Source organism: Rhinolophus sinicus, chromosome 3, assembly GCF_057876585.1.
Source record: "Rhinolophus sinicus isolate RSI-liver-muscle chromosome 3, RSI-T2T, whole genome shotgun sequence".
NCBI classification, from domain to species: domain Eukaryota; kingdom Metazoa; phylum Chordata; class Mammalia; order Chiroptera; family Rhinolophidae; genus Rhinolophus; species Rhinolophus sinicus.
In genome coordinates this window covers 86260824-86285400 of record NC_142503.1, presented here as the reverse complement: position 1 = coordinate 86285400, position 24577 = coordinate 86260824, and the positions used below count along the sequence as shown (strand labels likewise).

Here is a 24577-nt window from a genome sequence, read left to right as displayed (position 1 = left end):
TCCACGTTGTTGCTATAAATTGTATATTGAAATCATATGGAGGTCCTTTTCCAAAGTATACACATACCGGGTCCAAGCCGGATATTCTGATTCAGTAGTCTGTGGTGGGGATCATGCATGTGTGCTTTTGAAAACTTTTCAGGTGATTCTGAACTAAACCTCTGGTTGAGAACCAGTAATGTCAAAGCTAATTTATTCTTACTTTTTTTTTTTTTTAATGGCATTACTTTGAGTTAAAAAAAATGTAATTACTTCTCTATGTACTATCCATTTTTAAAAGAATGCTCTGGAGATTGTTTAAATGATTTTCATTTACATTCATGTTTCCCTGGATAAAACTTTTAAAAGATCCACTCCATTAAGTTGCATGCGAAGATTCCGATTGCTGTATTCACTTTAGTTGGCAAAATTAGATTTCTCAATACCATCAATTAGAGAACAGGCATAAACTTTTGTGGTCAGATGCTTCACTTTAAAATGACATACTATATAGTAAACCAAAGATTGGATTATGCGTCAGAAATGTGGGTTCTGATCACAGCTGTGCGGCGAACTCTAGGGTTCACTATCAGCACTGGTTGGTGGCGTTGACTTAGGTGAGGCCCGGGGTCCCTTTTGGCTTCAGCATATGTGATCCCGTTCACACTCTAATCCTGTGTGAAATGGACCAGCAGTTGCTAAGAGAAATAGCAAGTCCATGAAAGGTTGTCTTTGCTGCTGTCCAGTGGACTGCTGGAGCTATGGAGTCAGGAACACCCAGGAGCTAAGCTTCCTCTGTGCCACCTGCCCCAGCAAGTAATGGCTTGGTTCACACAACCTGTTATCTAGGTAGCAGACCTGGGACTGTCAGCTCACCTGTCAACTTCAGTCCTGTCAGATTCATGACCCCAGAGGTATTTGTTGCCTAATTGACTGACTGATGATGACTGACGTGTATACGCAATTAACTCTTTAGTCTCACTAGCTCTAAAATGAGACCCATATGTTCCTAATCTATAAAAGTGTGTAAGTCTCTCCTCCCATGGTAAAATCACAATCAGCCACTTCCAATGAGATGCAGACCAGTGATTTTTAAGTACTTTTGCAGTCATGCAGACTTTCCACTTCACTGACTGTTCCATACCACAGTTAGGAATACCTGTCCTTTACATGGGATTTTACAGCCATCCGTAAGAGATTGTAAGAAATTGGGCATAAAGAAGCACACTTCCATTACTATTACTATTATTATTATTATTATTTTGTTGAAACCATCTTTAAACTACCATTGGCAAAGAGTTTTTCTCTATTGTTTGTCTCTAGGCATTTTAGTCACAAATGATTTTTCTACTAAAATGATTCTTTTAGAAATATGTGATACAAATAGGAACAGTACATACATAAATATTATTATGTTATACATGCTAATATGTCAATAAGTGATTCACAAGAGTAGTTGCTTATTTGTGTACCTCTAGCATGAGGTAGATATCTATTGAATTCCCATCTTTAATGCCCCAATTTCTTAAATATAATGAATGTCTTGGATGGGTATATTTTTAGACCTAACAGCTCCCTCCCCATTTAAATATACACCATCTACTTTTGCTTTTAGAATCCTTAAAACTGGCTTCCTTTTAAAGGGCGAAGAACCAATCCATTTTCTATATCATGCTCACCAGCTGAGGATTATAAGCCATTAAGGGAAGGAACAATATCTATTCTTTGTACACCCAAATAACAGTTCTGAGCACTTCACATGTATCAGTACCTGAGACTATCATACACTGTTTTAACCTGTCCAAACATTTACCCACTATTCATTCATGTATTCAATGAGTATCTATGGTAAATAAGTCCTCCAAAGGCAATAAAGGAGACAGCAAGGGAAAAGAAGACACAATGCTAATGGAATAGGGAAAAACCAACAACTAAGTAAATAAATGAGTAAAGAGGATAATTTCAGAGAGTATTAAATGCTTTTAAGAAAAACAGTGGTGATCTGATTGAGAGAGGCTAGAGGGTTACTTTAGATTGTGAAGTGAGGGAAGAATGTGCTGAGGAGGGGGCGGTTTAAGTTAGACCTTAATGGGAAGAGAGAAAGCAGAGGTGACAAGGAGGAAGAGAACCCAAGCAGAGGGAAGAGCAAGAGCTGAGACCTCAAGGCAGCCACAAACGTAGTGCATATTAAGGAAGAAAGGCCAGTAGCATGAGCAAGATGGAGAATTGAGAGACAGGTCTGAGAGAAATGTGAGTTACAGCATAAAGCTTGGATTTTATTCTAAGTGCAATGGTGAGCCATGAGATGATTTATCTACGTGCAGTGAGAGGTATCACCTGACTTAGAAATTCAAAATTGGCTACTGCATGGAAGTTGGATTGTAGGGAACAACAGTGGAAGAAGGATATTAGCTAGGAGGCCATTTATTATATTATCTTCCTTACAGGATAGTTATGAAGCATTACATAGAAGGGCCTTACATATTTTACACATTCAATAAACGTTAGACATTATTTTGATTTGTCTACCTCCTTCTTCTTTTGATGACGATGAATATCATCCTAATTATCATTATTTCCATAGCTTACTTGGGAGCTGATGGTGGCTCAGACTAAGGGTTAGTGCTGGAGATGAAAGGAAATGAATAGGAAACAGTTTGGGGTTCCTATTCATCTTTTGAGGCCCAGATTAAGTCTCTACTCTTTATGACATTTTCCCTGCAACAGTCACTTCCTCCTCAAAATAGCTGCAGTACCAGTCAGTTGGCTTTTATTGACACTACCATCTTGAGTCACTTCTAGTCGGTTCTCTGTCTAAAGCTCATTCAGGGGGAAAAAAAAAAAAGGTTTGTGAATTTCATTGACAATACTGATTCCCACGCTCAGCCCTAAATATCTTTATTCCAGAAAGAGAAGGAAGAAATCTTCATTTCAAAACAAATGCTCTAGGTGATGCTGATTATGGTAGCTTGTCAAACCCACCTGGAGAAATCCAGTCCAAAATTTGGAAAAGAGAAGAAAGCTGAAGATAAAAATTGGGGAATATATGTATATGTAAGAAGTAAAACCATGGGTATGGATGCAACTGCCTAGGGTGAATGTGTAAAGGAAAGAAAGTAGACTTAGAACTGAATCTTGGGGAACCTTGACTTCTAAGGGATGGGTGAAGGAAGAAGAACCAGAAAGAATGAGGAGAAAGAAAACAGAGCTGTGTCAATGAAGCCTAAGATCAGTGTTTCATAAAGCGACGGTCATGTATCCCCACAGCAAATACTACTAGAAGGCTTCTTCTGTGCTAGGCACTGGAATACAGCAGAGAACAAGACAGACAAACACCCTGGCTCCTGTGACATGGAAGGTCTACTATCAAATGGAACAGAATGGTCTGAAAAACCAAAAATAGAAAAAAGAATAGTTTTAAGGAGTGTTCAATTGATGCCCAAATTGCAGTGGGGTAAGGAATGAGCAGAAGATGAGAAAGTGGAAGCAGGAAATGTGATTTATAGTTTCGAGATGGTGTCGTGCAGGGCGGCCTGCAGGGTCTCTGCTCCTGCTCCCCATACAAGAACGCAGGATATGGTGAGGCCAAAAAGGAACACCCACGGAGCCATAGGTAGGGGAGTCATACCACTATATTCTCTCTGGCGGCACTATACTCTCACTGGAGGCTGGATCCACACTGTCCGCAAACCGCCATCCATGCTTGCCAGCCCAGTTGCCATCTTCTTGCTAGCCCCTATTCTTTCTCTTTTCCTCTAGCGTAGCCACAGCAGTTATATTGTGGCCAATGGCTCACTGGTTACAGCTGACGGCCAACTAGCCACAGCTGATGGCCATGCAATCACAGTTGGCCATTTACTACCTGAGCCAGCACCTGTCTATGTGAGGCCGAGAGCCTGGAAACTGCTTTCTGGGGCTCTGCCCCCACAGATGGCCATACAGAAGAGATGGGAACCCAGCTCTGTATGGACTCTCCCTGGCCCTCACCTCTGAGTTGTGTGACCTCAATGACAATACACTGCTACCAAGGAGTGAAAACTTAATTTTGAACCCTCACAAACAAAACAGCTGTTGAACGAACTAAAACACCTTTAGAGTCAGGAAGAACAAAAATAGAACCCTTTGCAGAATGATCCAAAAAATAAATGACAAGGACAATGTGTTGGCTTCAGGAAGAAAAAAAAAATGTTCTGCAGGATATTTCAAAAATGAATAAATAATAGCCAAGCATGAAAATTATGAGACTGATATTCTGCAGAGTTGTTGTGAGACTTTCTTAACCGTATAAAAATAGACAGAATGGAATTCAAGACTGACTCAAATATAAAAACGTCTGAGTCACACCCATTTCCTTTTTTCCTGATTCACTTCTTCCTGCTCTTTCCCCCACAAACTAAAAAGAGCACCTTAGGTCACAGAAATCAGTTGAAAGTCCAAAAGTACATTCCTTGTTAAACCTTTTAAAAGTAGCTAGGGCTGTAGAAATGCCATTTATCCCCAACTCAGAAAACCTCAATGCTGTTTCCCACTGGCACAACTAGGTGTTCATCTATTGGGGTACAATTTTTAGTAATCAAAACAATTAATGCACTCACAGTACACATTAAAATTACTCACCCCTTTGAATTTTCCCATAAACATGAGACCAAACAAAATTCCAAATATTTTTGGAGTATGTGGTAGTAGTATATTCAGCAGAATCATACTATGCTGGAAAGCAACCTGGAAAAAATAATAAATGAAAACTATCAGGAAATTTCTTGTTTTATTATTATTAGTTTCAGGTGACAAACAACATAATGATTAGATATTTACACACCTCACAAAATGATAAACCCAACTAGCGTACTATCCATCTGACACCGCACATAGCTATTACAATACCATTAAATATATTCCCTATGCTGTACTTTACATCCCATGACTATATATGTGTGTATATATATATATATATATATATATATATATATATGTAATTTAATTATAGTAGATATTCAATGTTATATTAGTTTCAGGTGTACAGCACAGTAGGTAGGCATTTATATAATTTATGAAATTGTCCCCTAGATATGTCTAGTAGCCAACTGATATCATACATAGTTTTTACAACATTATTTATTATATTCCCTGTACTGTAAGGAAATGTCTAAAAGAAAATAAAAGTACAGTCTCTCCTTACAGTAAATAAATTTCAGATGGATCAGTGATTCAAACAATGGAACTACAAAAAATCAAGAGGAAAATGGGAAAGTTTATTTTTATAGTCATGGGATAGGACATACTTTGTTTCTTATAGGATACAAATCCCAGAAGTCATATGGGATGTCTGACTAGATAAAAATTTTAAATATTGTATAATAAAAAAAATTACTGTGTTAAGTGACAAATACAGAAGAAACACCTGCAGTCATTATGACAAAGATCTGTTTTCTAAATGTCCAAAGTGTTTCTACAATACACTAAGAAAAAGAGAAATGATCCTATGGGAAAACTGGCAAGAAAATATGAACAGAGGCTTCGTAGCATAAAAAATATTAATTGTTAACAAAGTAAACACAAAGACCTTTCCCTTCATTCACAATTAAATAATTTGCAAATAAAAATTATCACAACTGCATAAGCTGGGGGTATTACTATTACTCCCACTTTCAGATAGACTGCCAATTATTCTATAATAGTGCCATTTTCCTTACAGGCCTCTATGCTGCACTGATTTATAATGCTATTGCTGTTAGTCAGTAAATTCCCTCATATATATTAGACTGTTTCTGAGTTCTCAGTTCCATTGGTCAATTTGTCTATTCCTGAACAAATGCCTTGATGTCTTAATTACTATTGCTTCATGATATCTTGATATCTGATAAACAAAGTTCCTCCATGTTAGTTGTCTTCAGAAGTTTCTCAACTATTTAGGGGATTTTGCACCAGAAATTCAGAGTTTTGTTTTGTTTTTCCTCTTCCATAGAGGAAAACACATAACAGGAATAGAAGAATATACACATATTTGTAGAGAATCAACATCTTTTAAAACTTAAATCTTCCTCTCCATGGATATGGAATAGCAATTCATTTATTTAGGTTCTGTAATTTTCCTCAGTAATGTTTTATAATTTTCTCTGTAACTTCCTAAAATATCCTTTGTTAGAATTATTTCAGTTACATTAGATTTTCATTTCTAACTACCTCTTTCTCATGCATAAAAAAATTAACTCTTTGGGTAGAGTTGCAGGAAAAAAGATCACACACTTAAAAATTGTAAGAACTGGATTAAGTGAATGCAAGGAGGAATATGCTCAACAGTTAACATGCGAAAATGACAGCCTTTATTTATATATATCTGAGTATATCTAAGACCTGTCACCCATCCATCAACCTCATTTCCAAAAATTGCTTAGTGATCCACTGGAAAAGAGTTTACTTGTTTATCCTCAAGTAAATTTCGAAAGAGTAGGCTGGCAGTATTCACTTGAAAAGAAGTCAGATGTACGGTTGAAAGGAAACGGAACCAAGTAATTCAAAGGAGATTTGGCATTGAGGGTCTATAAAAGAGTAATTATAACTGTTCAGAGAAGTAAAATATTAAGACTTTTTTTTGGTAGTTGAGTTTTTAACTTTTAGAATCATATGATTGAAGGATTCAATCTGTTGATTGAAGGAAATTATTTCCTCCTCAGTAGCACTTAAATATCATGAATAATTGTCCCAATTCATTTCTTTGTAAAAATATTCACATTCCAAATTTGCACATGATATTACTGTGAACAGTAAAAGGAGAGAGTCTAAGAAAGAATGTGTTTTTTTAAAAAACGATTCAACACAACTTCTGTTTGCTCCCTTAAATTCTACTGGCAATTCCTGCTGTCTTACATGCTATCTCTCTCCTTTCTAGCCATTCTCACTTTCTCTTACTGCTCATGTTAATTGAGAAATTCTATTAAATGCCTACTCAATAGCACTATGCTAAGGACATATAAGAATAACATGTTATAATAAAACCACACAAAGGACCTTAAAATATGTTTTGTGGAAGTAAGAGATATCAATATGAGATAATTAGTATATGCATAAGTATGCTAAATATAAATAAGCATAATCAATAAGTTCCAAAACACAAGCACTGGAAAACAAAGCAAGAGAAAAACTTAGAGCTTCCCAGAGAGTCCTATGAAATGTAAACTGAACAGAAATAAAAAGGAGAATATATTCCTATTTTCATAAAGTCCAGTGCTTATAATACTGGATTCTCTGGTCTATCCCAGTTTATTTCAGGCTTGAGTACCTGCTTCAGAGAGCTAAGGAATAAGTGTGAAGGACTCAGAAGAACATCATCACCTCTTTTCATCCCTCCTTCAGTGAAAGGGAATGGCCTATTCAGTTATTTGGTCCAACATTTAGTTTGCATTTGCAAGAAAGAAAATGATCATTCCCCATTGCTTACAAGTGTGTGGTTTCTATGTCATGCCTAAGCTTCTGGGCTGCATATTATTCATTATTTACATATGCCCAAGTTAGGCAAAGCTATTCCTCTGAGTTAAATCAAACTTGCCAGAGGATACTCCAGCCGTAAGAAAGTCTAGCGTGGTAAAGGTCTTTGTTTTGTTCATTGGATGATGTTTCACACATGGTTGGCACTCAATAAGGATTTGTTGAATAAACATTAGTTTATTTAGACCTATCATGGGAAATATTTAACATATCATATTAGGAAAACCATATGAGAGGGATAATAGTAACGGTGAACACATGGTTATGATACATGTATCATAATCATTTAGGGCAAGGTCAGTAAGTGATGCTTTTGTGTTTTATGATTCTTTGGATTTTTGACAAACTTTTCCCTGGTTTGTCAGCTTTCTAAACCAGGGTAAAACATTGTAAAATAATATATTTCAAATAGATAAACATAGTAATTTCTCCACATGATTATTCAATATTGAGGGAAATTATTCTAAAGTGAACAAACTTGGACAATTATACAAGTACCATTTTATAGGTTGAAAATGAGCAAGGAATGTGATAATGTTATTTATTTACTTATTTTCTTTAAACAAGACAAAAGATAAGTAAACTGATGTTAACATTATCAGATCTCCTTCCATGCCGTCCACATGCAACATGAAAGTGGTTTGTAAGGTTGAGAGGCAAGTAAAATTTCAACTTTATGGACAATCTTCATTCTAGTACTAACATACAGTGTCAATCTTGACCTTCAAAGATCTGTGCTATAGAAGTTAATTTCAACTTCAGCTTCTGTTCACACTTAATAGTGATTATAATATTTAAATGCCAAAAGTTGTTTTAACAGCGCAATTGTTAGAATTTAGGGATGTCCATGAATCAGAGGAAAGAAGGGGGCTTCTGTGACGAGGGATTTACCCTAAACACAGCCCTGGCCCCTCCAGTTTATTAATCACTCTGCCCTACAAAAAGACGAGTGATCTACCTGATTGGCACAAACTGAGCATGAATGACCCTTTTAGCTCTTCTCCCTCTTGAGAGATTTCATCCTCAGCACCACCAGAGATGGTTGGGAACATATTAGTTTCCTGAGACTGTTATAACAAATTGTTTCAAATTTCATGATTTAAAAACAACAGAAATGTGTACTCTCTCCATTTAGGAAGCCAGAATTCCAAATTCAGATTCACTGGGCCGAGATCAAGGTGTCAGCAGGGCCACACTCCCTCAGGAGGCTCTAAGGGAGAATCTGTTCCTTGCTTCACTCCAATCTCTGCCTTTGTGGTCACACTGCCTTCTCCTCTTCTGTCTGTCTTATCTCTCTCTGCCTCTTGTAAGGATACTTCTAATAGCATGTAGGCCCATTTTGATAACCAGGAAAATCTCCTCATCTCAAGATCCTTAACTTAATCACATCTGTAACAACTTTACCAGTTAACTTTCACAGGTGCCAGGAATTAGGACCTGATATCGTTGATGGCCATCATTCAGTCCACTACAGGGAGAAAGCCTGCCCTGTTCAGTCTGAGCATGACAGACCAGAATTCTCCCAATTTCTAACCCATTTGGCCCACAGACTAAGTGACATCCTCCAACTGAATCTCTGTTCATAATAAAGCTGCTAGTTTGACCTCCCACTCTGTCCTACTTCTCAACATATTTAGGACATGGGCTGGGAATAAGAGTGCTATGTATTGGGGGCCTCCTGGAAACTTAGTGGGAGAAATGAGATTAAAATAATGGCATAGCTAATCAAAGGCTGACTACTTGAGAAACCCCCTTGTACTACGTGCCACTATGAAGAAGCAGAGAAGCAACAACAACAGAAGAAAAAGAGGGAAGGCGAGGCAGAGCATAGAGATCTAGATGTAATTGAGCCACTGTATGCACCTTCATTATGCACAGTGGAGTATCTACATATGGCACCTGAAAAATATCACTGAATTAATAATTTAGATCATGATTATGCCTCTAATTTCCTACCGCATCCTACTAAATAGACATTGTAATGAAAAGCATATTTTATTTACAATTATAGTTTACAAACCCAAATATAAACTGACAGTAATGAGAAGCTGGTGTCACTAAATCCATTTCAATGTAAATTGCCACATTTAAAATATTCTGAAAGCAGGAAGGGCAGTTAATGAACCTGGTACTGATCTCCTTGTCAGAAATGTCTGGCTTAAACCGTGATCTTCTGTTTCCGACTGGATGATGATCACCTCCTCATCATTTAAGTGTTTATTGTTTCTCCTCATGATACTTAAATTATAACAGCTCTTCTTCCCTCCCCCACTTCCAGCTATCAGTAAACCTGGATTGAATTAAAAAGGAACAACTCTTTGGCTATAAACACAAATCTGCCTCCCAAGCAAGAGCTCACTTGCTGTGCATATGGCAGAGAAGCCGATGATGTAACAAGGGTAATTATAACCTGAGTTGGCTAGTGTCATTGCAGAGAAGGGCCTGTCAGCATTTCACTGTGAATAATAATACCACTGCCTCTGGTGATACGAATCGCCAAGTGTTGGGTTCTCACACGGCTTTCAGTCTATGAATGCAACTTTTAATTGAAGACTCTGCTGCAAAATGCTATCCTTGCTACAACCCTGGTATTATAATATGCAGTCTTTTTTCTCCCTTGTGGTTGCCACTCTAGAATTGGGAGCTCCTCGTGGACTTAAGAAAGGAGCCATGAAAAGCAAGATTCAAAGTGAAGGTGGGAAAGTGAAAAAAGCAAGTTTATTCAACAGCTCTTTTTTTTTTCTCTCTTTGTTATTGCTACCCTGAAAAATGTGTTCTCTTGGTGGCATTTTAGTTTGTGTTACTAAGACCTACAACGATGTGATGAAAAATTCATAGAAACTAAAGAAAATAATAAAGAGGTCCATGCTCACCTTTGAAGTCATATGGAAAATGAATGATTTGGGAAAAATTGTTGCAATTCCTATCACATGTAAAGTCCTCATCTTCTGAATATGTAAAGAACCCTTAGAACTTGATTAAATAAATACCAACAACCCTATAAAAAATTGGGCAACAAACATGAACAGACATTTAGTTAATGCAAATAAATATAAATGTAAAGAAGCTCAACCTCATCATAATAAGAGAAATGCGAATTAAAATTGCACTGAGGTGCCTTTTCTCACCTTTCAGATTGGCAAAAATCCCAAAGTCGGGCAATACATTCTGTTTGTGAGGATGTGAGAAAATCTCATAAATTGCTGATGAGAGTGCAAAATGGTCCAAACCCTATACTGAGTGTATTAGTTTTCTAGAGCTGTTGTAACAAATGACCACAACTTTAGAGGCTTAAAACAAGGCAAATGTATTCTTTATAGTTCTGTAGATAAGGTGTCCCACACAGATCTCCCAGGGCTAAAATCAACTGTCAGCAGGGCTGTGTTCCTTGTTGGAGACTCCAGGGGAGAATCCATTTCTTTGAAGTTCTAGAGCTAAAGTCACCATTTTCTTGCTCGTTTAAGTTGTTGGCAAAATACGGTTCCTTGTGACTGTCAGCTAAAGGCCAGCTTGTATGGCTATCTACATTCTTTGGCTAATGAGCTACTTCTTCCATCTTCAAAGACGTAATAGCAGGTCAAATCCATCGCATATCACATCTCTCTCACAAACTCATCTGCCTCCTTCTTCCACTTTTAAGAATGCATGATTATATTGTGCCTAGATAATCCAAGATAACTTCTCCATCTCAAGATTCTGAGCTTAATCACATCTTCAAAGTACCTTTTGATGTGTAGAAGACAACATACTAAAATATAACCAAGAATTAGGATATGGACTTTTTTTCTTCATCTTTTCTCAGCTTTATTGTGATATAATTGATAAATTGTAAAATATTTAATGTGATGATTTGATATATTTATACATTGTGATGGGATACTCCCGGGATGTGAACATCTTTGAGGGGCAATTATTCTGATTACCACAGAGGGCCATTTATCAGTGTCTACTTTGTTACAAATGTATTTATCCTTGACTCAGTAATCCCACTTCTGGAAATGTGTTTTACATAGAACACTGAACCAAAAAAAAAAAAAAAAAAAAGCCTCTGTACCAACTTATTCTTTGTAGTGTAGTTAGTTATACCAAAAAAAAAATTATACATATATGTACACACATATATATATATATATATATATATATATATATATATACACACACACATGTATACAGTATGCACATACATACATATGAAGGCCTAAGCTAGGCATTTCTTACAAGGATATCATACTGAAGGTAGCATACTATATATATACACACACACAGATATACACATATTATATAAATTGACTTTTTATATTATACATATATACACATACATACATATTATATAAACTTGCTTTTTCCACTTACTAATATATTCTGGAGATCTTTCTGTAACAATACAAAGTTTATTCATACTATTTTTATAGCTGGGTTAAGAGGATATATCATAATTTAATCAGTTCTCTATTTGTAAACACTTGGGAGATATATATATATATGTGTGTGTGTGTTTGGGAGATACATATATATGTATATATATACACATATATATATATATATATATATATATATATATATATATATATATGTGTATATATATATGTGTGTGTATGTGTATATATCTGTGTGTATGTGTATGTATGTGTATATATCTCCAAAAAAATGGATACACATTTTAAGAAAGGAAAAAACTGTATTAAAATTATACTGATGGTAACCACTTTGAGCACCTCTTGTAATTGCAAAAGTCAAACATGACTTGTATTCATCTTTTATTATTGGTATATATTCAGTACTGGTATTACAATTTTAACACAGTTTTTTCCTTTCTTAAAATGTGTATACATTATTGTCACCGTCTGTATATATACATGCACTGTACTTATAGTTTATAAAAAACATATAAGTGTAGTGTATTACATATAGATTGCATTTATAGTTATTAATAAATAACAGAACATGAAATAAGAAACTAATAGAAGTGAGATCACCCATAGGGCATAGATGAGCAAAAAATGCTAAGACCAAGACAAGAGTGGAAATATGATTTCTAATTGACCATTTTTAATATAATTTGATATTCAAACCCTGTGGTTGAATTACACAAAAGTATAACATTAAAGTAAAAAATTTTATATAAAAAACTAACTTTCAAAAAAGCCACTGGAAATGGGAGAATAAAATATTGTTTTGCTCCAGAATGGCTTTTTATTTTTTAATTTAGGCGTTAGAATGCATCTTATATAAGTTAGTGGGCAACAAGAATACCAATTGACATGGAGGTTTGTACAATATTAACGTTAGGGAAAAATGGTCAAATATAGAATAATTTCTTTTATTTTAGAATTTTTTTTGTAGCATTGAGGATACTGTGAATTTAAAATCAAACATATTTGCACAATAAATGTAAGTGTTTGGCCATTGATGGTTTTTTTCCCTTTCTGACATGCTTTATTCTAAATTACATTTTTTGTAAGAAGGTAAATGTCATTAATTACAAATTAAACATTTCAGCCTGGCATGAGCTTTCCAGTCTCTGCAAAGCATAAAAAAAGCATGTGGACCAAAGAACAGTCGTTCTGGACCCAGGGCGAGTACTGGGGTGAGAACCCTAAATAAACACCTCCAGTTTTGTCAGAATCTACGCTCCAAAATACACCAGGATAAAATACAAACTACTAAAACTTCCAACTTCAATGGTGCCATCTGAAACTACTTCAAAGGGGTGCAGCATTTTTTTATTACCTTGTTTTCCTACAAACATTCAAAGGACAGAGCTTACATGAATGCATATGTGTTCTTAGTCATTTTTTTGTCCCTCAGTGATGTGGTAAAACTCCAGAATACATCACAGTCTTAACACAACTGAGAGTATTGTCTAAGGGTGGTAGAATTGCGTGATTTTGATTTTCTTCTTTGCAGATATGCGTTCCAAAGAAACATGTGTTCATTTATGATCAGAAAGAAGAATATATGTTATTTAAATGTCCCTTATAAATGTCTCACTCTATGTTTGTATAAAATTTTCTTACCCTATAATAATAATTTAGAAACCTACCAAATGTTTATCCAACAATCATGCCTATCACGTTTATGATATCCAGTTTCCCGACCTGATTCTGTCCCTTCTCATTATCCTCATCACGATGCTGCCTGCACTGCCTTGCTCTCAACATTCAAGAATATCCTTCAAAAATGAAGTTGAAAAAGAGGGTGGTGAGGAGAGAGAGTAAAAAAAATAAGGGAGAGGAGAACAACTACTTTTCTGTGAGCAGCACATGCTACAAAACGAAAATGTCCCCCAGAGGTAAAAGAAGAGGGCAAAATCACGTGATCGATTATAGTTTGTTATCAGAATATGTCTTATGGTTTGCAACATATCATCTATGTGTACTTATTTATTTCTTTATTGATTGAGTATAAAACCAGCCCTCTGGGCATAAGGAACAAAAGTTCCTATCAAGGATTCTGCTTAGCATCAGCCTGGATGCTCAGGTGTCTCCTTTGTTTATAAGTCAGAAAAGCACCCTTGTCGCATGGCATTTTCTTTCCTTGTATCAAAAAATATAATTTAATGCAGGTTGTTTAAACCATCTGTCTTCATAGGATAGCATTAGAACATGTTGCTATAATAAAAAAAAATACCCCCGCAAAAAAAAGAAAAGCACCTCCTGTCATCACCCTATAAATTATGACTAAACATCACCCTCAAATAGTCTCTTTGTCATATGCTACCACTTCTTACTGAGATTTGATGATGCTCCCCCCCCACCCCAATCCCAGCAAGAGACCTGTAGACAGAGCACAGCACAGTGTGAAAAATGGAGTTGGGGAATCAGACTCGGATTCAGATTCCACTCCTTCAGTTAGCTCTGGAGTCAGATAGCGACTTAATACCTTGATCTGCAGCATCGGGAGAAGTCTGATTGCCTCACAGCACTGTTTTCGGGCCTTGAAGAGACAACAAATGTAAAGTACCTAACAGTGTTTGACATTCGAAAAAGATCCCTTGCCCTCACTTGCAGCCTTGGGACTCTTAGAAAATTCACATGAACCCAGCAGGAAACATGGAATGCATTTTTAAGAAGTACCTGCCACTACAGAAAGAAATTTGCCACTGTTCACGTCAAAGCAAGAAATGAAACTAATGTATTTTCGGTGGAGAAGTACACTATTTATCCCCATAACCTCAACTGCTCTGGATTTCAAATTTGTATTGGTAGCTAGGCAAAGCCTGCGTGTTGATAGCCTAGGCAGCCCTTGAGTGGGTTGTTACAGCTCCTGAGGAAGATTTAGGCATACATAAGGTAGCCATACTTGTACAAAGCCCAGTAGCGATTCCTCTAAGAGCTTAAATAATGCTTGTCTGTAACCTACCCATGATTTAGAAGGGGAAAAAAAGGACCTATACACATATTTATACACATCTATATGCCTTTTTTATAAGCCTGTGATGACCTGGTTCATAAAAACAAATTACTGGTTTGCAAGTCTATCATTTTACTTAGCCTCAAATTTATGGACCTTGTTGGGATTCCAGATTAGACATCGGAGTGTGAAGACACTGTTCACAAAGTATCCTGTCATCCTAATGAAAAGAAAAAATGGCCAAGATGAGCTCCGTATGTAGTTCTTCTTGGACCTCGTTATAGCAAAGGGAACTAGAAATTAGAATTGGGATGGATGGGGGGAAAGAGACAAGCTATGTTTGTTGTCAACAATCCTTTTCAACTCAATTGTGTCTTTTGGGAAAACAAACAGAAAAACCTCATTAAGTCAATATGAATTTAGTCAAAATGCTTACCATTCTAAGTAGCTCTGATTCCCTAGCCAAATAAGTATCCTCCCGTTGTTTAAACAAAATATCAAATACCCCGAAGTGGTCCAGATAGTGATCCATGCTTTTCAATAGGTTATCCCTGTTGTCTCGAGTGGGATTTAGATAGTGAAAACAGAATACCAAACAGTGTAATCTCTATCTGCTCAGAATGTCCATCAGTTTACACACATGTGAATGCTTACACACACACACACACACACACACACACCCCTACAGAAACATTACACACACTGAGATTACTTGAGATTGCTTCACAAGTCAATCATATAATCAATAGCTGAAGATCAAAGTGTCAGAGATAAATGGAGAAAGCCAAGCTGAGGGAAGTCAGTTGCCATTGTGGTGGTCAGGAAGCCACAGAGAAATAACCGACTTTCATTCAGTTTGTGAAAATGGGAAAGAAAACTTATTTTTTACTAGAAACCCAAAAGTTATAAAACATGCAACCCCAACTTCATTCTGAATCAATCATCTGACAACCCCACTTTTACAGTTTTCTTTGAGGTAGATTTCACATTGTAAATCACACTAAAATCTGCTCTACCAAACTGCACCACACTCTCTGACTTATCCAGGGGGAAATTAGAATAAAGCCTGTCTTGTTACATTACTAAATCTACTTGAAACAAAACCTTTGTGAACTCAGGAAGGTCAGAAAGAAACAGGAAGTACAACAAAGGAAAGCTTGAGTGAATTTTCCTGAACTTCAGAGGCACTTCAATTTGGTTTATAATTACCCTGGGGAAAGAAGAGCAAATAAATTTTGATTTAGCCACTCCGTCAAGACTATAAATAGATCTTCACAGCACAAAGTCAACTACAAGTGCACATGATTTGGACACAATTTGCTCGTGCCTGTGACCAGCTCCACGTCTGGACTGCAGCAGACACAGAAAAGAGCTGAATGGAGTGTAACTTTTACCCAAGCTACCCACAGTTCTGTTCATTTTTTGCCTTTAATTAGCTGCATAGAACTGGTTTCAATCACAAGCAAGCCTGAAAATCCAGAATTTTGTTTTGCTGTTGTTGCTTTCTTCTGCTCTGTTTTATAAAACAGCAAAACTTTGAGGACTAGTTCCAGGCATTCAACTATACATTAGAGATACAGGCTATGTAAGAGGAGTCCCTGCCCTTAGGAAATGTACCAACTACTAGGGGATCTGAGAAGGCTGTTTTTCAAGTGTTAAATTAGAAGTAAAGCCAATCCTTGGAAGGCTTTTGTGGGACACCTCACACAGATGTCACTTTTACCCAAGACACCCACTGATGGACCCCTAAAAAGTCTGATTCACTGTTTTGCTCTTGTTTATAGCTTTAATGCACTAATTTTATGAGAAAATAGTTGAAAAGTCCCCGAAACTTTATTTGGTGAATATAGAATGAATATATTATAGTATTACTACTACAAGAAAGTCAAGGCACAGTGTAGGAGTATGCACTGGATTTATTTTTAACTTTTGTTGTTGTTGTTGTTTTGCTTTTTTTTTTTTTAATCCTGACTTTCAAATCAATAGAAGCATCTGTAGAGTTACTTTTCTATCAGGAAGAAAAAAGACTAGTTGCAACTATAACTAAATGTTTCTGATTTCCCTTAGGCAAATTTGAGATAACTCAGTTTACCCATGGCCAAATTACAATGTGTTTAAAACACAGAGAAAACATCTATATTTGGCAACAGAAGTGGCAAATTTTTACAAAGATTAATGAATTAAATTTTCTATAAATGTTTACAATGTTGAGAGAAAATGAATAAATAGTATTTTTCATTTTTATTTTATGTGATGCCCCAATTAAGAAATAACTTCTTCACTATGGGATATTGTTAAATTATTGAGATTTCTCATTTTTCACTACCAAGGCCTTTATTATACTGGTGGTTTTGGGTTGTTATTTGGCTATTGAGTTACTTTAATCCACTCTATGAGCTGTTTCCTGAGGCAGGTAATACGATATATATGATGTTACAAGAGAAACATATTCTCTATATATGCAAGCTAAGTTTACAAAGTTGATTTTTTTTTGTTCATTAATACTTTCTTAAAGTAAATGCTAGGGACTAGCCTAGAGTTTCACAGTTCCATAGTGTTCTGTTGTTAACAGTTCTTTGTTTAAGCTGTCATGTTTTCCTGAATCATGGAAAATAAGTGTAGATAGGTTTGTTATTAGATTTATCAAACGCCTTGCTCATCCTATATAAAACATCCGTAACCTCAAAGGAAGCGTTACAAGCTGAGGAAGGAAACCTTGCAATGGGGGTGTTTGGCTCTCTTGTAATACTTTCTAGAATTCAAATGTAAGTGTAGATTTTGAGGTCTTAATCTTGAGAAACAAAGTGATTTTTTTTCTCTGCTATTTAAGAATAATATTTTACCACCTGTAACTACTGTATGCTTGCTAACATAATTATAATAATTAAAGTCTATTGAATACTTATTAGCTGCCAGGTCTGTGACCAAATATATTATAGGCATTGGTTTTCATTACAGGCATTCTTTTCATTGAATCTTCACAACTTAGCAAGATAAGAACTGTTACTAACCTCATTTTACAGTTGAAGAAAGTGAAGTTTAAAGAGGTTAAGTAACTTGCCACAAAATCACACAACCAATAAATGGCAAAGCATTTATTGGAACCTTTGGTTGGTTGATTTGGGGCCTGTGTTCTTAACTTCCCATGATATTCTGCTTAAGAAAATAATGCCTAACTGAACAAACTAATGGAAAAAAGACTATACCTGCCAAACAAGAAATCGTTAAAGTTAAATTCACACTTTAAGTAAACTTTCAGAAGAAAAAGTAGCTACTATGTTTTCTTGTATACTTTACCAATATTCTATCTTTTGCCAATAGTTTGATATGTCTCAAAAAATGGGAAGGGAAGCATTTGAGGTGTTGGGGATAATCCCGAATTTGAAAATCTACCCATTTCTATGCAAATTAATCTTGAATTTTAATATATTTTGAATTGTTGGACCAAGTTTTGCCTATGTATTTTCCAATGCAAAGTACATATTTGCATGTATGTTAGCAAGTAATGCTCTAATTCTAAGATTTATATAGTCAAAGCTATTTGCAAATATGCATTGCTAGCCAGGCATCTTTAACAATTTTGTATTGTGTAACATTTGATACCTATAAAGGAATATAGGTAGTAAGTATATAGACTGCAAAGGATAAAATTAAAATCAACACCAGTGATGCCACTAGCAAACTCAAGACGTACAGCATTGCTAACATCTGCGATATCACTTTCATTATGCCTTTTCCAAATCCCGACCCCCAAACAGGTAACTACCATCCTGAATTTGGTTTATGATTTGTCTTGCCTTTTTTTATTGAAGTATAAATGACATATAGTGGTATATCCGTTTCAGGTGCATAACATAATGATTCAATATTTGTGTATGTTGCAAAATGGTCATCACAATAAGATGGAGTTAACATCTGTCACCACACGTAGTTACAATTTTTTTATGTATGATAAGAACTTTTATAACTTGCTCTCTTAGCAATTTTTAAATATGTAGTATAGTATTATTAATTATAGTCACCATGCTGTCCATTATATCTCAGTGGTTTATTTATTTTATAACCGGAAATGGGTATCTTTTGATCTCCTTCACCCATTTTACCCATTTCCTGCCTCTGGCAACCATCAATCTGTTCTATATAGCTATGAGCTTGTTTTTTTATTGTTATTTTTTATATTTGTTTGTTTTTAGATCCTACCTATAAGTGAGATTATACAGTATTTTCCTTCTTTGTCTGACTTATTTCACTTAGCATAATGCCCTCAATGTCCATCCATGTTGTTGTAAATGGCAAGATTTCCTTCCTTTTTATGGTGGAATAATATTATATGTACCACATTTTCTTTATCCATTTATCCATCAATGGACACTTAGGTTGTTTTCATATCTTGGCTATTATAAATAATGGTGCAATGAACATGGGTGTGCATATATCTTTCGAGTTAGTGTTTTTGTTTTCTTTAGATAAATATAGCAGGTCCTCGAATAATGTTTATTCAATGTTATCTCCTTATAACATTGATGAGATGCTGTGAGAACTTGTCTGTATCTTTAGCCTATGGTAAAATTGGTTTCATCATATGTTGTTTCTTTGCATTTCTAAGAACCTAATGACGGCATTAAGTGAGAACTTACTATACCCAGAAATGGAATTGCTGGGTCATATGGTAGTTTCATTTTTTGAGGAACCTCCATACTGTTTTCCATAGTTGCTGCACCAATTTACATTCCCACCGTTAGTGCATGAGGGTTCCCTCTTTTCCACATCCTTACCAACTCTTGTTATTTCTTGTCTTTTTGATAATAGTCATTCTAACAGAGGTGAGGTGAGATCTCATTGTGGTTTTAATTGCATTTCCCTGGTGATTAGTGATGTTGAGCATCTTTTCATGTACCTGTTGGCCATCTGTATGTCATCTTTGGAAAAACATCTATTCAGATCTTCTGTGTACTTTTTAATCAGATTTTTTGGGGTTGTTCTTTTGCTATTGAGTTGTATGAGTTCATTATATATTTTGGATATTAACCCCTTATCAGATATAATGATTTGCAAATATTTTCTCCCAGTTAGTAGTTTGTCTTTTCATTCTGTTGAAAGATGGTTTCCTTTGCTGTGCAGAAGCTCTTTAGTTCCATGTAGTCCTACTTGTTTATTTTTGCTTCTGTTGCCTTTGCCTTTACCCTTTTTAAGAAGAAAATTAGCAATGTGTGTATATTCCTAAACAATACATTACTTAGTTTTGCTAACCTTTGAGCTTTCTAGAAATGGTACCCCAATATGTACATAGGTCATCTGTGTGGACTTGTTTATTCATTCACCGTTGTTTCCTAGATGTATTCTTATCATTGAATGTAACCGTGTTTCATTTGTTTTCATGGCAATATAATATTCCCTTTTATGATTATATCCCTATTTATCAATTCTTTTAGTGATAGGTATTTGTTTCCTTTTTTTTTTTTTTTTTGCTTTAACAAACGGTATCCCTGTGGACATAATTGTACGTGTGTCCTGTGTTAGTTCATGTGGGCTGCTATTACAGAATACGATGACTTATAAACAACAGAGATTTATTTCTCACAGTTCTGGAGGCTGAAAGTCCAAGATCAGGGTGCCAGCGTGGTCAAGTTCTGGTGAGGACGTTGGTGTGGGTTGCAGACTGCTAACTTCTTGCTGTGTCCTCACCTGGTGGAGAAAGCAAGGGTGCTCTTGGGGTCTCTTTCATAAGGACACTGATCCCATGGATGAGGGTTCTGCCTTCAGGATCTACTTGCTGCCCAAAGGCCCCACCTTTAAATACCATCACCCTGGGAATTAGGTTTCCACATATGAATTGGGGGGAGGAGCACAGACATTCATTCTATGCACAACTATCTCTTTCTAGAGCAACATTTAGAAGATACCAGTAGAAATCCAGTTTCCAAGCTAGGCTTATGAATGTCCTTTACTGTAGTAAATGCTTCCAAAGTTGCATTGTCCAATAAAAAATCATGTTCTCTCATTAAGAGTACATTTTTTTAGTGTACTTTATAGCCATGAATATTTGCAAGGAATGATTCAAACATAATACATGTCTATAATAGAGCTGAAGAATGCCAATAATATCATCTGAACTTTTGTAGCCTTTTTGACCAAATAAGAGAGCTAAAGTATTTCATTTGTTTAAAAGGCTGTTATAGTGTTAAACCCATGTGTGCTCAATAAGGAGTCTGTTGTCACATTCACTCTAACAAAAGGAGTGTAATCGACATTTTACATATACATATTTGTAGGTAATGGAAATATCATCCAAAACTGAGAAAGATAATACAAAAACAGTGGTGATGCCAGCTGGATTGTTTGCAGCTATAGTCTAACCTCTTCCTTTCTTGATATTAGGATTGGGTCTAGATTCAGCTATCCTTAGGAGAGGAAAGAACCTTAGTGAGTACGCAGTTCAGTGCTTTTAAGACCATGAAACTTCAATTATGTACATTTTTGAAATGAAACATTGATCTAATTGATTATATCATACATCGAAACACTTTTCATTGCAAATGAGAGAAAAGCCAAGCTACACCCAACTGCATGAAAGGCAAGGTATTGGGTCATGTTGCTTAAAAAGTCCTGGGTAAATCTAGCTTCATCAGTGCCTTGAGTCAGGGCATCAGACAATGCCACAGGACCTGATCTTTCTCCCTATTTTAGCCCAACTCATCCCTGTTGGCTATCAGCACTATCCTATCCCGGGTTCAGGTCTACAGGAAAATGGGCACCCATTTCTCTCAGTGATCCCTGCCCAATGTCCTGTATTTCATTGACTCAGATTAGGTCATACACCCATCCCTGAGCCAGTCTCTGGCCAAGAGAATGCAAGATTCTGACTGGTCTTACCTCCCACTTCTGGTCAGGGAAGAAGTCAGTCTAATCCAAAACATTGAGCTGAGACTGGGGGAGAAGAGGATTCTCCAGGGCAATAAGTAGGTCTGCATCCCAGAAGAGTAATAAAGAGATACTGAGGGGCTGATGTTCACTTCAGTTTAAAAAATTTTTCTGATTCTGCAGAATTTCATTTCAGATTCTACATCTCATTCCTGATTATGTCTCTTTCTCTTTGCTTTCGGTGCAGCGATTCCATGTTTGTAAAGTTAAGGGGGATTGATTTGGGTACCAAGCACCAGCCTCCACAGTGTCGTTATAGATAAGTATATTCTGCACACTTTCATTCAGTGTAACCCACTACAGCGATCTGTGGTGTAGAAAGGAATCTGACATTCCTGAAATCTCCCTCCAGCAAGTCTGAAGGGAATAGTTATGTCATTCAGTTGGTTCAAAATGTCCCAAAGCAAGTTTGAAGCATTTTGCACTCAAGATTTCTCTTAGGTTAGCTTATAATTATCTCAGCTTTGATTTCAGTTTTCTTTCATCCTCATGAAATTCTGTTATCATTTCATGCCAGAGGAGCTCTCCCCCGCTGAGCATCCAAGCATTTTAGAATTTGACATTATACTGTGGCTAAAATGACTACCTACAAAAACAGTCTTCTCACACTGATACTTCCACTGGCTCATTCCCGTGAAACATATGAAACATATGCTCATTAGTTACAGGAACCAATTTAAATGATAATGTTTTCAAATGGCCAGCATCAAATAAACTTAGGGAGTAAACATCATTGCAACATGGTAAACAAGCTCTGAAGTGCAGCTGAGTGTGAAGGTGATTATCAAGGGACAGCATAGTGGGTACGGATAAAACCAATCTACTACCAGATAATAATGTAAATTTCTCATGCAGTTCACTCCATTACTTCTCCCTTAGTTCTGCTGCCACACTCTCCCCTGCAGGTTAAAAGCAAAACAAAACAAAACAGAAAACAAAATCCTGAGCTCTTGCTGGCAAGATCAATGATCATTAAAAGCAGGAAGAGGTATTTCACATGGAGGAGAATGGACACGAGGACGTGGTACGCAGACAGGTAGCTCTGTAAGGTATAAAGAGCGACACGAGTATTGTTACGCTATTGCTATTAAGTGTCTTCAAATTCAGAATATCACAGATTCATTACACAAACAAAAGCTACTATTCTAAATGTCACCAATGCAAGTTCATAAAAAAAAAAAAAATCTCATTCTTTATCTCCCAGTATTAAGCAAATTTTAAATAGTGCTATAATACTTCAACCATTACAGGAGAAACATTAATGCCAGGTAACATTTTGTAGGCACTAGGTTAAACACTCAGTATACCAGGAACACAGCAGACTTAGAATATTTGAGTTGGTGTGAAATGATAAGAAGGGAGTTTACCAGATTGACAAAGGGGAGGGAAGTGTTTCCAGCAGAAAACATTACGTGCAGAGACATGAAGATATATGACCCATTTTAAAAGTAGCAAGTTAAGGAGTAGGGGGATGGAGTATATTCATATCTTTGTTATTTCATTTCTATTTCTTTTAAAAAGAATATGATTGAGCATCTTTTTATAAGATGTCTGGCAATTTTTAAACACAGATTTTGAAGACTTTTTTATACTATGCTAATAGATTTGGATTATCCCGAGACTGAAACTTTTTGTGTCTGTAAAAGTTAAGTCTTGGTAAAATCTGGATGATAAAATGGAAAGGAAAATGACTAAATTAAATTTTACTATTCTTGTCATTTTTTTATTATGTTTTCTATCTATAGTCTTAATTACTATAGTAAGTTTACTCCTGAGGCATATTGAATAAAAATAATTTGGATGGGGAGTGAATCCTTCAAGCTTTAATATTAACCTACCCAAGAAAGAATGGAAGCTCTCACACATAGAGAACCAGTGATGGGAAAGGCATTGCCATATGTAGTTAACTACATAAACTCACTGAAATCAATATGTTTATCAATGAGTTCTCAAAAAAAAAAATGTATTTCTTCCTGTGAAATCAACCCCATCACTTGAACTTCTAAAAAAGCGGGTTGGGTTAAGAAAAGTGGTTAACTGTCATGTCATTCCTATATTCACATATTTATCACACCCTGATTCTGCAGCAACAATATGGGCTCTTACTTTGTCATGTCTGTATTAAGTGGTAACAGAAACCCAGGAAGACTAAACAGAGGGATCCTAGGGTCCTAGTACAGATATCTGTGCAGGTCTGCCTTGCTGCATCACGTATAACAGAACCCACAACAGGCTCTGGCCTTTGTGTGTCACTCTGTGTCATGCATGTGACTTCATTGTAACACCAGGTCTCAAGGGCAGTCTGAACCTCAGCATTCCTTAGGAAGCACGGGGTATATTCTGTTAATACTCTGCCTCACTGACCTCCATACAACTACGAAAACCTGTACTTTTCAAAAAAACAGGTACCCAGTTTGCCTACATGATATATGACTCTACTAGAAACAAAACTGTGTTCTCAGTAGCAACATTATTTCGTAAATTGTCCATATAGGATGTGGACAGTATGTCGTTTTAAGAGAAAAGAGCAATCAGAAGCAGAAAGGGATTGGTTCTGCCAGAGACACCATTTCCGTTTATAAATCTCTGCCTTTGCAGACAGGACAGAAGGTCTCAGGGAATGCATGCTTGCTTTCCCTTCACCCTCTGACTAATTCAAAGATTGGTCCTCATTTGGGAGTAAATAATCACAAACTAAACTGGACTTTAAGGGAATGTTTTTATACCATATTGTTTAGCCAATCTCATGAAATTTGGTTTGGGTTCTGTTTTATTTTATTTCCATAATGAGCCACATTCAACATGTCTTGTATTCACACACAAAAATACAGTGAATTGT

General features: G+C 36.1%; 1 long non-coding RNA gene across 1 annotated transcript in view; it reads right to left on the bottom strand.

The window, feature by feature from the left end:
- The window catches only part of LOC141570392 (uncharacterized), a 42801-nt gene that overhangs the window by 6216 nt on the left and 12008 nt on the right, over positions 1-24577 (bottom strand). The window contains exon 2 of the long non-coding RNA XR_012494393.2: positions 4597-4701. This is a non-coding gene — a long non-coding RNA (uncharacterized LOC141570392). The remainder of the gene's footprint in view (positions 1-4596; positions 4702-24577) is intronic.